Below are 13,645 nucleotides of genomic sequence, written 5' to 3' on the forward strand. Positions count from 1 at the left end.
TTTGTACAGACGCCCTTGACATGACCGATCTTCATACAGTTATGGCACTGAAGTGGCTTGGGCACGAATGGGCGAACAGCATGTCGGAAGTGGCCAACCTTGACATGCGAAGGAATGGAATCGCCCTTGAATATCAACTTCACGCAGCGGGAGTTGCCAAGGCGGAGCACATGTGTGATGATAACTCCTTCGGTCACTGGTTTGATGAGGATTGGCAGATCCGAGTTCGCTATGGCCAAATCAATGTCGTAAATGACGCCCGCCATGCTGGATTCGTCCAATGGTACACGCGGTCGGACTTTGATGCCTCCCAAATCGGTTATTTTCCGAAGCTTGTCCAACGCGCTACAATTTGTCGCGTCCACAGCGAGGATATTCTTTCGCGTGTTTATTCGAACTTCCCTTATGTCATTCGGCGCCACCCCCTCGAGGAACATGGAGAGAGCTTGCCTGTTAAGCGTTCGGAGGCTGACGGAGGAGTCCTCGGGTACGAAGAGGACTGAGTGCGGCCAGCGTTCAATTTTTGTCTTCATTGTTAATGTCCTCGCTGGTGAAGACACCTTGAGAAACCTTCTTTTGGCTTTCCTGCTCATCACAGACTCAAAGCTGTCATCCGACGAGTCGTCGCCGGCGACCGAGTACAGTTCGGTGTCCTCACTGGTGGTAGACCAGGAACCTCGTTTCCTCGACGAGCTCGCCATGGTTGACCTTTGGCCGGGTGTCACCGCAGTTGACTCCGCGTCCATAGCCACAAGGCAGCGAGCCTCGCTGATGACCTCGCTGGTGCTGGACCAGGCGCGTTGATTCCCCGGGGAGCTTGCCATAGCAGACCTCAGGCAGGGCGGGCCTGTGGAAGGCTCCGCGTCCGTTGCCACGAGGCAGGGAGCAGCGTCCCCGAAAAACGTGGAAAACTTGATCAAAATGCAAGGAACAGAGATAGAAGCGTTCTATCAAACAGGCACTTCGTCGTCGTCCCTCTAGAGTTGGATGCGAAGCAAGCCCTATAGGGGAGCGCCATTTGCGCTGACGATATTACGCTGTGGGCAAATCGGGGATCCTACGGGGATAAGCAGGAGCTTCTCCAGTGGGTCATCCAATAGGTCGAGACCTTCACGCAAGGGGCCGGCATGACATGTGCCCCAGAGAAGTCCGAATTTATTCGTATAAGAGCGAAATACGCGAGAGGAGAAAATCGTTCGAGTTTCGAACTTTTATTGGACGGGGGGCGTGTAAGAGAGGTAGATAAACTCCGCGTCCTGGGATTATGGATCCAAGAAACGGCCGGAGTAGCGCACACGCTCCGCCTCCTCAAAGGTACTACACGAAACGTAGCCAAGATGATCCGTAGGGTTACGCGAACCCGCGAGGGCTTCTCGGATGAAGAAACGATCCGACTGGTACACGCCTTGGTCATCAGTAGAATAACGTATGCGCTCCCCTTCAAAAGCATTACCAAACAGGAGCTCAGACAGCTTGAAGTGATCATTCGGCGGGCATTTAAAGCTGCTCTAGGGCTCCCAGAAAATACCAGTACAGAACGTTTCGACAAATTATAAATTCACAATGCCTTCGAGGAATGTGCGACGGCCACCCTCATCGCACAAAAGGAACGGCTGTGCGCATCAACGCAGGGTCGGGCCATATTAACCAAACTGGGCTTTGCCCTCCGCCCCCAGTTCAGTGCAGAAGAGACAGTGGAGATGAGCCAGGAAGTCAGGCAGCACATAATGGTGTCCCCAATTCCGAAGAATATGAGTCCGAGATATCATGCAGGGCGCCGGAAGGCCCGAGCGAGAACCTTGCACCAGAGATTTAGAGGACAACCGGACGTGTACTACACAGACGCGAGTCAAACGGACAGGGACAAGTATACGGTGGTAGCCAGGAACCAAAATCGTGTGATAGCTGCATCGGTCAGGGCAAAATCTACTAGCACAGCAGAAGCCGCAGCGATTGCACTTGCACTTAGGGACGCGGAGAATAGGGACGTATCTGCTGCCATACTCACGGACTCGCAAACCGCCTGCCGCCTATATCTCTCCGGGACGGTGCCGCGCTTAGTACTAAAAATTCTAGGGAGTCAAATTACCGGATTGCACAACCTCACTTGGTGCCCCGCACACGAGGGCATGGAGGGCAACACAAGGGCGGACCGGCTAGCTCGCGTACTAAGCATCCGAGCTGCGGACCGACCCAGTGACGAGCCTCCCTCTACACCGCGCGACATCTTCGAACACCAAAGACAGGAGCGGAGGCAATAGGGACGCCCTCACCCTAAGTTAAACAGTCAACAGGCGAGGAATTGGCGCCGACTTCAAACACACACATACCCAAACCTACATACACTTAGCCGTATTCACCAAGCACGATACACTGACGAATGCCCGTGGTGCGGGGACACGCCAACGTTACCGCACATGACGTGGACATGCCCAAACAGACCGAAACATATAAACTCCACACTACTAAAAACACAAGATGTTAACAGGCAGTGGGAGGCGCGGCTTGCGGACGAGGACCAGAACAGCCAACTGGCTCTCCTGGACCAAGCCCAGCGAACCGCTCGTGCCAGTGGAGCCCTGGACTAGGGGCCCCAACCACGGGACCTAAAATTTCATTTTAGTCATTAAAGTTGTTTCTCTCTCTCTCTTCATCACACCGTGCGCCGACCTAGGCATATCCGGCCTAGCTCGAGTGCGGCCGCCCGCACGCGCGCCCGGAGACGACGGGGTGGCCACCCGGCCGCTCGCCGCTATCTCGTCGCCCATCTCCCGGCCGCCCACCGCCATGGAGAACGCTGTCAAAGGACAGGAGGTCACCTCCGAAGAACTTTCGGACGCTTCTTCGCAGACGCCAGGCCTCCGTGCCCAAGAGCAACGCCGCGCAGCGTTGCGCCTTGCCGCCGCCGCCGCCGCAGCTAAATCGCGGCCATCGAAGCAAGCAAGTGCTTCGCCTCCTAAGCCCCGCCGCCACGCTCCGCTTCCTCGCCTACCGGCCGACACGATTCACCACGTCGGCCGCCTTAAAACCCCAGTTGACCTCACCAAGCTCCAGGCTTGGCATTTATACACGGCCTTGCTGCAAGCAGCGAGCCTGCAAGACCTACCGCCCGCATCTCGCGACACGGTGCGGCTCCACCCGGTCAACAACACCTTTACGCTCAGCGTCGCGGAATCGGCTCGCGCTCAAGCCTACCTCCGCAGCACCTCCCTCACGGTGTCCGGCACCACCTTCACCGCCCACCTCTACGCCCCACCGCCAGACGATGCCTTACGGGGCATACTCTACCACGCCTTCGACGATTTCACGGACGAAGCCATCCTTGACGATCTCCAGGCAAGAAATTCTGCTCTTTCTATTGTGGTTGGTCGCCGTATGTGCAAGACTCCCCACATCTTGGTCACCCTCATGGACCCCAAGCTACCCCGGTGGATCTTCTACCATGGAGTCCACCTTCGCCTCCTTCTTTTCCACAACAAGGTGGAGGCCTGTTTCAACTGCCGCTCGACTGGCCACCGAACCGACGTGTGCCCCAAGCCACAACAGGAACAGTGCCGTCGTTGCGGCGACACGTACCCCCCACCGCTCGAGGGCTCGCCCCCCACTTTAAACCCCCGCTGCATCGTCTGCAACGGGAATCACTCCACGCATAGGTCCAACTGTAAGCACCGCTACGTGCAACGCCCTCAACGCCCGAAGCAAGGGGCATGCGGTCCTCCGCCGCCTCCACCCTCCAAGTCGACCCCTGACTTCCGGACCCTCGCCATGGCGACGCCCAAACCCGCCTCTAAGCCCACCCAGTCGGCGTGGTCCCGCAAGTCGCTGCACTGCAGCAAGAAAACGCCTCCCTACGACAGCAACTCACTGCACAAACCGCTCAACTTGTGGAACAGGAGACCTAAATTGACTCCTTCCAAGCCCAACTGCGAGCTCTTGAAGAGAAGTTCGAGGCAGCCATCACCCTCCCATCGTGTCTGCCCTCCTCAATCGCCTCCTCCTCTAGCATGGATGTTCAGACCTCCGAAGGAGGCACTATCAAGTGCCGCAGACCAGACACCTCCCTTGCATCACTCCATTTTTCCGAAGAGGTCCAGGCAGCCATCAAGACGGCCCTGGTGGACCTCGAAAAACGGCTGGATAGCCGTTTCAACTCGATCTACCAGCTTCTCACGGCACAACAAGAAGCTCTCAATGCCATCCGCACGGACCTCGCTACCTATCCCCCCGCCACGTCCTTCCAATCGCTTCAAGCGACGGTCGATACCCTTCAAATTTTCATGCTCGCAACCAGCCGAACCAAGCCACCCCTCTACGCCCGCACCACCTCATCCTCTGCCGCCCGACCCTCGCAAGCACCGGCCGAGGCGACACCTTTTTCTTCTGCTACTAATCATAGCTGACCGCTCCATCGTCACTGTTTGGCAATGGAACTGCCGTGGTTTTCGCCCCAAGCGTAACCACCTCCTTCTACACCTTCAACAACTGGACCTCTCGGTTGCTCCTGACGTCATCGTACTACAGGATACTCGCGCCACCGTTTCCCTCTCGGGTTACGTCGCCCACGACCAAGTGGCTCATCACCCTCTGCCCCATCCCATCACGGCCGTCCTCACTCGGCGGACGCTCACGGTCAATCGAGCCGATCTACCCTTCCATACGGTCCACCATGTCTTTCTCGAGGTCCTATCTCAGCGACGTGAAGACCTCTCTTTATATTCTCAATGTTTACACCCCCCCACGCGTCACCAAAGACTTGTCGCTCGTTACTCTACTCCGTGCCGCTGCAGCGACAGTAGCCAAATCCCCCCTCCTCGTTCTCGGTGACTTCAACGTCCGGCATCCGGACTGGGGTTACTCGAAGGCCGGTGGCCCCGGCACGAGGCTGTGGCAGCTCGCACACGACCTCCACCTCTCCCTGCTCACCGACCCCACGCAGCCCACGCTCATCGGCAACAGCGTGTGCCGCGACAAGACTCCGGACCTCAGCTTTTGCCGTTTTGGGCAAGGGAACACTGTTTTGGGCAATGGAACAAACATCAACACTCGTGCCTTGCCTGACTCTATGAGAGTCACCTGCACCGTGAATGGTGCCGTCAGTGCATTTCTTTCCGAAGATGAGGCCCGCACCTGCACTGTCAGTGTGCTGTACAAATTGCAGAAGCGCATCCCACAAGCTTGTCTGCCTAGCAAAGAAGCTGTGTGGGGCTCCAAAACCCATAGAACCAACGAACGCAAACCCAAACCTCGTCCTTTCACCTCTCGCTTTATATTGCTGTGCAAGCAGTAAAATTGGATGGTGTTAGTAGTGTTCTGTCCTGTCACCTCCTTGCCGTTCCTATGAATTTTGTGCTAAATAAGGCTTTTTCTTGGTGAAAGAGTGCTAGTTTAAGGCATAAACCAGCTCCATGGCAGTTTGCAATTAAGGAGTGTGAACATTTCCTGAAAATAGGTCAACGAAAAATATTGCAAAAAGAGCACTTTAAAGAAACACACAAGTGTATCTATCACCATGGCCAACCCTAGTGTCGTCTATCTTAACATATTCCTCAAAACTCAAGCTCAAAACTGATATCCAGGTGCAAGCTCTCCATATCATATTACCTTGTCAGTGATGAAGCAAAGCACACTGGTGCCTGTATGTTGTGGGAACAACTCAGGTGTGGAGATCACCACTGATCAGCAACAAAGCACAGTCTGTTTACACTTTCTCTGCTGGCCCAGCCATACCTGTATTAATACAAGTGGGCTTAGTGGTACGTGAGTATAATATAAAAAGTGACACTGAACAAATCAATCCTTGTTCGGCATACATATGAAAAAATGCAGCTATTCTCCATATAGCAAGCTTCACTTTGAGTAACAAATCCTGCACTATAAGAAAAATATGATGCATGAGCCATCTATGCAATAAAATTAATTGAAGATCCCTTTTTTGCCTCCCTCCTCCTCCTCGTATATAAATGGCAGTCAGGTTAAGTAAACTAGACCAGACAGCCACATAGTGTAAACAAAGGTGGTCACTTGGTGGGCCAATTATGATACCATAGCACGGCATGCATCCTTACAGTCGATTTAATGTTTTTGTAAGCTGGCCATCCTGCAGGCACTGCAAAGTTAAAGCACCCATAAGCCTAGCAGCATTACCCAATAGGGCTTACCAATAAGTGTCCCCAGCAGCATAACTCGGCATGTCTACCAGGAGGCTTTCATTACACTTTGACAACTATCCTCCTATGGCTTGAGCCCAATTTTTGTCGACAGAAGGCAGGCTTTAAGCATCTGCACAAGGGCACTTTAAAAAGTACCACAATAGCTTCCTACCTAATTCCACCTTTAAAATAACATTGGCAAGTTCAGCACCATGTGTAGAACCAATAAAATTGTTGTGCAATCAAGTAAGCATTCCCTTTTCATACACGTAAATATCAGCAACACTACTACTGACATATGGGCATTTCGTAGACAAAAACACCAAGCGCAAGACCTGAAGCTTGGGCAAGTTGGTAATAGTTCAGTTTGATGGTGTTCATAGCACACACATGCCAAAATAATAAGCGACAGGCAGACAGTGAAAAATAGCTGTCCTCTTTCGCACCCTGTGTGTCGTTTAGTTCCTTGGAATATGTGAGCTGTGAATGCCTGTCCCTTATCTCAGAAAGTGTGCACTGTGAACAGCATGGAAAGTAACATAGAGACCAGATAATGCTACAATAAAGAAAAGGAAACATGCTCTCTGATGCAGCACATATTTAAGCAACTTAATTTTCAACCAACATCCTAATCCTGCCGCGCTTAAAAAAGCTCATTCAAGTTGCTGTGCAAGACAACAGCTTGCTTTTACAGAAAATAGTTGCATTTATTCTATTAATTTGGCAAACTGGTGCTTCAGTATTGTGAAAAGTGAAAAGTGGTATCATTGAAAACCAGCTTAATTTTCTGTAATAAAAAAGCCTACAGTCAGCTACAGAGGTCAGGCTTGATATAAATCTGCTAGTCAACACGGTAAATCAATATTTCCATGACTGTTGAAGTAAAAAGAATCGCTGACAAATTCCTGACACACTATACATGTTTTCGAGAGGACAGTGCTTTTCTACTGCAAGCGTTTAACAGAGCTCCATTGAATACAGTATGATATTGTCAACCAGCTAGTACAGCTAGAATAGTTGACCAGCAACAGATAGGCAAAAAAACACGTCAGCCTTTAGCAATGGCTGGACCTCGGAGAGCGCGCGCGCAACCACGAACTTCGTCGTTCTCGCCTCAAGGGGCCAGTGTCACCACGTGCCAACTTTTTTCGCGTCATTGCTCCCCTCTCAAAAGCAACCGACCCGGTCGCTTCAAGGGCAGCGGGCGAGCACTATGGGCAAAAGTGACAACATGAAAAGAAAAAAACATACAGAAATGTACACAATGCTGAAGCGGTTTGTGAGGGTTGCTTATCCTTCGCGTGCGTAGTACGGCTTCATCCGTACTACGTGGACGGCTTCAGCGCGGGGACGGCGTCGGTTCGAACCATGATCTGATCTTTGAGGCACCACCTCGTAGTTCACATCACTAAGGCGGCTTACAACTTCGTAGGGGCCGAAATAGCGGCGCAACAATTTTTCCGAGAGCCCACGGTGTCGAATAGGTGTTCACACCCACACGCGGTCGCCTGGTGAGTACTGGACGTTCCGTCGGGTCCGGTTGTAACAGCAGGCGTCGGTATTCTGCTGGGTGCGGATGCGATTCCGGGCAAGTTGGCTAGCTTCCTCTGCTTTCTCGACGAACTCTTCAGTGGTGTCATTCCTTGTGGTTCCGTGGTCTACCGGGAGCATGGCGTCCAAGGGGGTTGTAACGCGATGTCCGTAAACGAGCTCGAATGGTACAAACTCGGTGGTCTCCTGCACAGAGGGATTGTAAGCAAACGTCACGTATGGAAAAATTTCATACCATGTTTTGTGTTCCACATAAATGTACATGGATAGCATGTCGATCAATGTTCTGTTCAGGCGCTTTGTTCAGCCGTTAGTCTGGGGATGATAGGCTTTGGTCCTTCGGTGGTCGGTGTGCGTCAGCGTGACGACTTGTTGCAACAACTCCGCTGTAAACGCTGCACCGCGGTCAGTAATGAGCACAGCGGGTGCACCGTGACGAAGCACGATGTTGTGAATGAAGAAGCTGGTGACTTCGTTCCCCGAGGCACAGCTTTTGTCTCCGCATAGCGAGTTAAATAATCAGTTGCCACGATTACCTACTTGTTTTGCAAGGAAGACGTGGGGAACGGACCAAGAAGGTCCATTCCCACTTGCTGGAACGGCGCCAGAGGCGGATCCAAAGGCTCAAAGAGGCCGGCAGGCTTGACGGGTGGGATTCTACGCCTCTGAAGTCACGGCACGTTCGCACATAGCGCTGAACCGAAGAAAATAGGTGAGGCCAATAGTATTTCTGCCGTATGCGTGCTAATGTCCTCGCGAAGCCTAAGTGGCCGGCACAGGGATCGTCATGACACGCCTGTAAAACTTCCTCGCGCAGCGCCGTCGGAACGACGACAAGGACCGTTTCCTGGCTGTTCTCGAAATTTTTCTTGTACAGGACATTGCTCCGCAGGCAGTACAATGTCAATCCTCGTGAAAGTGGGCGTGGGACAACAACGTCAGCTCCCTCGAGATATCGGATTACTGGAAGCAGTTCAGAGTCTGCACGTTGATAGTCAGCCATGCGCACCACGTCGACGACAGGAAGAAACGGCAAATCTAGCTCCAAGTCGGAGGATGTCAAGGGAATAGGAGAATGTGATAAGCAGTCAGCATCGCTATGCTTATGGCTCGATCTGTAGACAACAGTTATGTCGTATTCCTGGAGGCGGCGGCTCCAACGAGCGAGGCGACCTGACGGGTCTCGTAGATTGGCAAGCCAGCAGAGCGAATGGTGGTCACTGATCGCTCGAAATGGCCGACCGTATAAGTAAGGTCGGAACTTGCTGATGGCCCACACGAGTGCTAAACATTCTTTTTCGGTGGTTGTATAATTAGCTTCTGCTTTTGTAAGACTACGGCTCGCGTACGCAATTACACGTTCTGCGCCGTCTTGCCATTGAACCAGAGTAGCCCCGAGTCCTACGTTGTTTGCGTCTGTGTGAATTTCAATTGCCACGGTGTCATCAAAATGCACCAGCACTGGAGCGGATTGAAGGCGTTTGCACAATTCGGTGAAGGCCTGCTCTTGGTCTTCCGTCCACGCAAAGGGTACATCTCGTAGCGTCAGTATCGTGAGAGGTTCAACAATCCTTGAGAAGCTTTCAGCGAAACGACGGTAGTAAGCGCAGACGCCCAGGAACCGCTGAACAGCCTTCTTGTCTTTAGGGTGAGGAAACTCGGCAACGGCAGCGAGCTTTTCTGGGTCTGGTCATACTCCTTGGGAGCTAACCACGTAGCCTAAATACTTCGGTTCCTGGAAGCCAAAGTAACATTTTTCAGGCTTGCCTTGCGTACTGCGGTAAGGACACTTCGTAGCCGGGTGAGATATTCATCGAAAGTGCTAGAAAACACAATAACGTCGTCTAGGTACACTAGACACATCTGCCATTTTAGTCCGACGAGTACAGTGTCCATCATTCGTTGAAACGTAGCAGGAGCGAACAGAGACCGAAAGGCATGACTTTAAATTCGTATAGCCCGTCGGGAGTCACGAAGGCGGTTTTTTCACGGTCACGCTCGTCCACTTCGATTTGCCAGTACCCTGACTTTAGGTCTAACGAAGTAAAGAACTCAGCATGACGCAGACGGTCCAAAGAGTCATCGATCCGTGGCAGGGGGTAAGCGTCGCGTTGGTTAAGCCGTCTGTAGTCAACGCAGAATCGGAGTGTGTTGTCTTTCTTTTCTAGTACTTTCTAGTAAGTACGACAGGCGACGCCTACGGACTTGTCGAGGGCTGGATGACGTCATCATTTAGCATTTCTTGAACTTGACGCTTAATCGCCTCCCACTCCATAGGTGACACGCAGTACGGATGCTGACGAAGAGATAGTTGGGCAAAGTATGTATCCAGTATTGATCCACAACTGATGAGAGAAAGATGTGGAACAGGGTGAATAAATCAAAAGGCTGACAGTCTCACCCTTTACCCTTAGTAAATACCCAAGGCGAGAGATTGTTAAATCAGGCAGATTTTCTAGGTGAACGCACAAATCTCTAGCACATCGCACTACACGCATACTTTCCTGTGGGTCAAGGAACATGCAGAGCGACAGCACCTTAAACGCAAAGGGCAAAAAATTAGACTTACAATCGCCCGTTCAGTTTAGCTGAACTGCAGGCATCTCTGATTTGTAGCAAAAACTCGGCGCCAGGTAGTGTTCGTGTCATTTATGAAATAACCAAGTACTGTATTTACTCGTTTCTAATGTGCTCTCGATTGTAACGCGCATCCATTTTCCGTGACAAAAAAAAATTCCTTTACAGTACCGCGCACCTCATATGCAACTTTCTCTCATTGGAAAAACAAAGATTTGCTACCGATTCACTGAAGTTGCGATGAATAAAAAAACATCTCGCCGTGCGGCCAAGCCGTCACTAGTATTATTTTAGGACAAGCTTGATGATGTCTTTTACATGTGTGTCACTTCGTGTCCTCTTCATATCCAGTGTTCGTTTCGTCCCTGTGGCATCGTACTGTAATTAGCGCAAGAAAAAATGAATGTCTTTTACAATGAAGTATTAGTGAAACCATCATTGTCTTCTTAAACTACTTCAGCAATTTGGCCATTATGGACGCCTTTCTTACTGTTTTAGTTTTTATTAGTTATTACAGTTAGCACGAGTTAAGTCGTAGGCTCGGTTTGAGCAGTGAATTAAAATTTATGCATAAGTGTCAAATGAACCATTGGGCGAAATGCAGCTCCACTAATGTGAAACCCGGGGAGGTGCGAAGCATGCAGTGATGCACAGCTAATGGGCTCATACTGCCTTAAGTAATGGCTCATAACTCCGTAAATGCGGCTTCCCCATTACGACGACAGAAGAGAAGTGAAACTCTACGCCGGAATGATGAGTGGCAACACAGCCAGCTGTGGAAGACGACGACAAATGCAGGAGCAGTGGAACGAGCGCGTGCCGAGCGCGAGCACAAGCTGCTTGCTTACCGTGACTACGTTAGGAGACGCCGACAGCCCAGGCGGGCGCATGAGGTTCTTTGCACCTGAAAAAGTCGCAGTTTCGCCCGACAGGCGAAGCATTGATTGCGGTAGCAAGTTAGTAGACTGCTATATGAAGTAAGGATAGCAGTTTTATCGCCCGTATAAACTTGCAACCATTCGCGTACTAAATAAATTGACAAGCACGGTGTCAAGCGTGCACAAGCGAACATGAACACATCTCGCTCGTTGACCGCGGAAACTCGCTGTCAAAACGCTGGAGTGACGAAGTGCGGCAAGCAAATTGACCTTCATGCTAGCACACCTCTCGCTTCAACGTGACCTATATGCAGCGAAAACACAGCGTGCGGAGGACTCTCCCCGTCCCAGATCGCTTTCAAGATCGGGTCAAGGCAATCGTATCGCTGAAGTGGATCGTCGCAGAATATGTCCTGCTTCGGTCCACTGAAACCCTTCCGCGTTGCTTTGCTGGCGAAAATCCTCTCCTCCTTTTTGCGCCAGTGCCGCACGCAAGTTTCGGATTCTCCGAACGCTCGTGATGCGGCCGGATTTCCATCCGTCTCCGCACACATGATCACTTTCCTTTTAAATGTGGCATCATGATGAACTCGGCACTTCATGCTGATAGAGCAGACGCAGAAAACGGAAAGACAGAGGGTAGACTCATGCGTAAACACATGTACTGCAGCACATGGAGGAAGCTACGACAGCTAGGCTAAAGTTTAGCTACACTCGAAGCACGTGCGAGGTGGCCATTTTGAAATGCCGACGGCTATATGGTAATGCAGATTTAGGGTCGTACTCGATTCTAGCGTGCACACAATTTTTTTACTTGTTTTATCGGAAAATTAGTGCACGTTAGATTCGAGTAAATACGGTACTTACGCTCAAAAACTTTAAAAACAGTTCCATCTCTGGGTACATTCCATCTGCCTGGAAAGAAGCAATTGTTATACCCATACTTAAACAAGGAAAGGGCCCGTCTCTAGCCAACAATTACAGGCCAATAGCTCTAACAAGCTGTCTGTGCAAGCTGTTTGAAAAAATGGTAAACGAACAAAATACTAGACTCCCTTCAGTGTGGTTTTATAAAAGGTAAGTCAGCAACAGACCACAGACCATCTCGTTCGCATTGAGGCCAACATTAGGGAGGCATTTATACATTAACCCTTTCTTTCTTTCTTTCTTTCTTTCTTTCTTTCTTTCTTTCTTTCTTTCTGTATTTCTTTACCTAAAGAAGGCATACAATATGATGGGGCGTTTCGGTATTCTTCGGGACCTTTCCGCAATGGGTGTTCGTGGCAACATTTTGAACACCATCGAAAGCTATCTCTCTGATCACACGTTTCGTGTAAGTGTGGGTGATAGCTTGTCTAGAACATTGATCCAAGAGACCGGTGTGCTAAAAGGAGGCTTGCTTGGTTGCACACTCTTTGTCGTTTTATTATGTTTTATTATGTATACGTTGATGATGTGCAGATGGGTTTTAAATTATGTAATATTGCTATCTATGAATGCCAGGTCCAGCTCCGTTGTAACAAATTGTCTAGATGGGCGGATGAAAACGGGTTTAAACTGAACACGCAGAAAAGTACTTGCATGCTCTTATCCAAGAAAGGTGTAACGCCAACCCCTAGCATTTTTGTCAATGGAGATGAACTCACTGTCAGCATTGAACATGTATTGTGAACATGAAGCTGAGGACGAAGTATCCGCGTTGCCTTGTTGTTAATATTGAGATCAGTTGCTTTCTTTGATGCTGTTAAGCTTGAGACGCCACCGAGAACCGTGAAAGTGTTTTGAGTTTTGCTCACCAGATGGCGCCACGGCATTTCACGCTGGTGTCACAGAATGGATTTCCACTGGAGATGACAGCATGTTAAAGCTAGGTCTAATGCACCTTAGTTAAAACATTGGCCTTGTGGTACGTTTGCAATTTATTTACGTGCGTGCACACTGCTGTATTTATTTGGACAACTATGTAAATTGTTTCTATTTTTTTGTTCTCGGTGTTTTGTCCATGTGGTTGCTCTATGCAGCAATGTGACTGCACGACAATGGCGTCGCTTTTGCTGTTGCTTGAATATTGCGTGCATACGGTTGCTGTTTAACATCCAGAAAAACAACTAGAACCATTTTAGGCCATCACGGTAGGGCTGCCAAGAAAGCTAATTAAACACTGTTGTGACTTATAGAAACGTGGAATTCCATTTTGCTGGAGTGGTTACAGCGGCGTCCGTCCTTGACTTTCTCAGCTAATGCAACATCTCCTCGCCTTTATAAAATGCTTATTTATCACAGTTTTCAGGTGCCAGATATTCGAATTATACTTAAATTGGGAGAGTTGCCCATTCTTTATTCCAAAACACAATGCTATTTTTTCCCATAATTTGACTATGCATCTTTCTTGCACCCTTCATGACTACATCAGCACTTTCACAAAACCTTTCTTTTTTTTCATATACTATACATATGTGTTTTCAGACATTTACAGGCATTTACATACAT

Source organism: Dermacentor silvarum, chromosome 2, assembly GCF_013339745.2.
Source record: "Dermacentor silvarum isolate Dsil-2018 chromosome 2, BIME_Dsil_1.4, whole genome shotgun sequence".
Classification (NCBI taxonomy): Eukaryota; Metazoa; Arthropoda; class Arachnida; order Ixodida; family Ixodidae; genus Dermacentor; species Dermacentor silvarum.